Source organism: Scylla paramamosain, chromosome 33 (genome assembly GCF_035594125.1).
Source record: "Scylla paramamosain isolate STU-SP2022 chromosome 33, ASM3559412v1, whole genome shotgun sequence".
NCBI lineage: Eukaryota > Metazoa > Arthropoda > Malacostraca > Decapoda > Portunidae > Scylla > Scylla paramamosain.
Window position 1 is genome coordinate 17,677,840 of NC_087183.1, and position 4,528 is coordinate 17,682,367.

The window sequence follows — 4,528 nt, forward strand, 5'->3', positions numbered from 1 at the left end:
CTCGTGTCTTTCTATAAATGGTGCTCATTAAAACTCTCTCTCTCTCTCTCTCTCTCTCTCTCTCTCTCTCTCTCTCTCTCTCTCTCTCTCTCTCTCTCTCTCTCTCTCTCTCTCTTTATCGTGTTATTGTTCTATCTTCCTCATCCCCTCCCATCCTTATTTTCTTTCGGCAAAGTAAACCTTTCTCCATTTTAATAGAATTATGTAAATTAGAGACTGAGGACGCTCTCTCTCTCTCTCTCTCTCTCTCTCTCTCTCTCTCTCTCTCTCTCTCTCTCTCTCTCTCTCTCTCTCTCTCTCTCTCTCTCTCTCTCTCTCTCTCTCTCTGCCGGGAGGAAGGAAAGAGAGAGAGAGGGGAAGAGGAAAAGAGGAAGAAAGAAATGAGAGAGGAAGTCAGACAGGAAGAAAGGATTGAATATTAAAATTATACTCTCTCTCTCTCTCTCTCTCTCTCTCTCTCTCTCTCTCTCTCTCTCTCTCTCTCTCTCTCTCTCTCTCTCTCTCTCTCTCTCTCTCTCTCTCTCTCTCTCTCTCTCTCTCTCTCTCGCTCGGAAGCTTAATGGGCCAGGTGTGTTGGGTGTGATCTATGAAGAAGTCAGCCAGGTGTTCCCAAGTGATTAGCCTTCCAGGTGTGACTTTACCTGGCCAGACAAGGGAGGCGGGGAGTGAAACCCAGAGAACAGTTGTGTCTACGCTTTCCCAGTCCTTGCCTTTGTTTATTCGTGTTAGGTTACATTAGGTTAGGTTAGGTTAGGTTAGGTTAGGTTTGGGTAGGTTAGGTTAGGTTAGGTTAAGTTGGGTTAGGTTTGGGTAGGTTAGGTTAGGTTAGGTTAGGTTAGGTTTGGGTAGGTTAGGTTAGGTTAGGTTAGGTTAGGTTAGGTTAGGTTAGGTTTGGGTAGGTTAGGTTAGGTTAGGTTAGGTTAGGTTAGGGTAGGTTTGAGTAGGTTAGGTTAGGTTAGGTTAGGTTAGGTTTGGGTAGGTTAGGTTAGGTTAGGTTAGGTTAGGTTAGGTTTGGGTAGGTTTGAGTAGGTTAGGTTAGGTTAGGTTAGGTTTGGGTAGGTTAGGTTAGGTTAATTTAGGTTAGGTTTGGGTAGGTTTGAGTAGGTTAGGTTAGGTTAAGTTAAGTTAGGTTAGGTTAGGTTAGGTTAGGTTAGGTTAGGTTTGGGTAGGTTAGGTTAGGTTAGGTTTGGGTAGGTTAGGTTAGGTTAGGTTTGGGTAGGTTAGTTTAGGTTAGATTTGAGTAGGGTACGTTATGTTTAGGTTAGTTTAATAGAATAGAATAGACTCAGCAATCATGTCGTTAGTGTTGAGTCATTAGGGAGCTTTAAAAGGTTAGACAAGTTTATGGATGAGAATGACAGGTGGAAATAGGCATGTTTGTTTTATACAGGGTCTGCCCCGTGTAGGCCTGATGGCTTCTTGCACCAACCCTTGTGTTTTCATCGTTAGAGAGGGAAAAGTCAGGAGTGGAGGGAAACAGGTATGAAAAAATAAATAAATAAATAGAAGAGGGAAGACTAAATGAAGGTAACAAGAGAAGAAAGATTAAAAAAAAAAAAAAAATCATGAAAGGAAAATATAGCAAAGAACTGAGGCAACGAATATAGTAATTAAATCAGGAATGTGTGTGTGTGTGTGTGTGTGTGTGTGTGTGTGTGTGTGTTGCCATATAAGTGTGTGCACAGTGGCGTGGACGCGGGTTGTTTACTGATGGCCAGAGGAATTAACGCCTCGCTGGTAACACTGTTTGATCCTCGTTCGCGCACACACACACACACACACACACACACACACACACACACACAAACAAACAGCCGCTATTTAAGTTGTGTGTTTCTCAATTGTTGTCTTCTTGCTCCAGACATTTCCTCTTCTCCCACGTGCAAATATTTTCAAGTCAATTTACGATTTCATATATTATCTTCCCCCCTTCTCCCTCTCCCTCTCCCTCTCTCTCTCTCTCTCTCTCTCTCTCTCTCTCTCTCTCTCTCTCTCTCTCTCTCTCAATTTTAACATTCTGTTCTTGCATGAATGTCTATTTGCTATTTCCAGAGAGAGAGAGAGAGAGAGAGAGAGAGAGAGAGAGAGAGAGAACCAGACAAAGGCTATCAAATAATGCCTCTTAATTATTTTCGACCAGTGGAGTGGACTGACGAGTAGATGAGAGGGCGAGTCAGTGGTGAGTGAGTGGGTGAGTGAGTGGATGAGTGGATGAGTGAGTGGAAGAGTGAGTCTTGATTCCAGCTGCTATTGGACCACGCCCTTCATTCCTCTAGGGTGAGTTAGTGAGTGAGTGAGTGAGTGAGTGAGTGAGTGAGTGAGTGAAGAAGTGATTCTCTAAGGCTGACTGTTACCAAAGGATGAATACTTGAATAAATGAATGGAGTGAATGAGTGAATGAAGAGTGAATGGGTTACGATGAATGAGTGACTGATGAGTGAAGAGAGTGAAGGAATAATGAGATGAATGAATGACTGACTGACTGACTGAATACTTACAAGATTTGTCTAATGGTCTGGTCTGACTGACTTGAATGTTTGTTTACTGTCTGAGTGTGTGTGTGTGTGTGTGTGTGTGTGTGTGTGTGTGTGTGTGTGTGTGTCCTAAAGACCCTAATGAGGTGTACGTTGTTGAGTTGGTGATGGAGAAGCGATGTCCGTCTGTCTGCATGTCTGCCTGCCCCCTCTACCCCCCCTCTCTCTCTCTCTCTCTCTCTCTCTCTCTCTCTCTCTCTCTCTCTCTCTCTCTCTCTCTCTCTCTCTCTCTACTCATTCCTGTATTTTTTTTCCTTCTTCTTTTATTCTCTCTGTATTTTTTGCATTATTTATTTTTCTGTCCCTCCTTGTCTTTGTCTCAATCTTCCTCTTTGCCAGTATTTTTCCTGTGCCTTTCCCGTGTGTGTGTGTGTGTGTGTGTGTGTGTGTGTGTGTGTGTGTGTGTGTGTGTGTGTGTGTGTGTGTGTGTGTGTGTGTCCTCCATCCCAGCCTCTCCTCTCGCATTTCATCTTGTAAACAAACACACACACACACACACACACACACACACACACACACACACACACACACACACACACACACACACACACACACACACACAGACACACACACAAAAAAATATATATATATATATAAAAATCATCGTTCTTGTTTTCCTTCTTGATTTAGCTTTTTGTTTTTCTTTCTTTCTTTCTTTCTCTTTCTCTTTCTTCTCAAGTTGCATTATTATCATTGTTATTTTTGCATTGCCTTTATCATCCATTCTATCTAATTCCTTTACTTTTTTACTTAGCCACTTTCTTCTTATCTTTTCTTTCCTTTCCTCAGTTTTCAATTCCGTCTTTTCTTTGTTGTCAATTTGCTGTTTTATTTCCAGACCTTTTTTATCATTTTATTTTTTTTCTATTCGCTAAAAAAAACAATGTATTTTTATCTTCCACCTCCCACAATCGTACCCATCTCTCTCTCTCTCTCTCTCTCTCTCTCTCTCTCTCTCTCTCTCTCTCTCTCTCTCTCTCTCTCTCTCTCTCTCTCTCTCTCTCTCTCTCTCCTCCCTTGTGTCCATCACCCCGTTTTTACCTCACCCCAGAGGATCATTTCCCTCCCTCCTTCTATCCTCTCCCTCTCATTTTCTTCCCTCCCCAGCCTCCCCCCCATCACCCTCCCCCTCCGCCCCGTCCTCCCCCAGGGGCCCATCAGGCTACCTACAAAACAAGTGACTCTCGCACCATCCCTAAAATGTAAACAAACCTTTGCCTTTCCTCTCTCTCTCCACTCCCATCCTTACCCTGTTCTTCCCCTCCCCTCCCCAGCTCGTCTCCGCCCCTCCTGTCTCTCCTCAGCCCCTCCTCATCCCCGTCCCACCCCATCCCACCTCATCCTGACGCTTTTTAAGTCTTTCCTCAACAGTATCTCTTTCCTTTAATTGTAACATGAAGAGACATCGTTCGTGTTTATTCTTACCCAAACGCCCCGCCACGCTCCGCCACGCCCTTGCCACCCACGCCCACCCACGCCCACTCACGCCCATCTTCTTAACACACCAAGATCTGTTAACTCTAACAAGGGGTATTTTGCAGTCTAGTCCACTCTGGGATATCAAAGTAATGTGTGGTAAGGAATTCACCAAGCAAACCTGTACCGCGCCTCTGCCAGACGTTGCATAGACACTGTCGCCGAGTCTGTCCAAGGGCCGTATTCTGAAACGCTTTGCTCTCACCACGACTGTTTGCAAAGGCCACTTAAATGATTAGCCGGGTTCTCAAGAGTGTTTTTCCTGTTAATATGTGTAGAAATCGTGTTAATCTTTCATTAGAAGCGTAAAAACACCTTCAAAATTCCGTGTAACTCCAAGTAAAGCCTCCTGAATGCAGTGGAGGTGTGGTGTACAGGTGCTTGAGAGTATAGACCTAACACCCCACACTTCCTTCAATTGAATTAGGACTGCAAAAGGATGAGAGTCACACAGGAGGATGCAAGGGACAGAAACAGCTGGAGAAGACTCGTATACCTGTACAGTTAGGTTAAGCTAG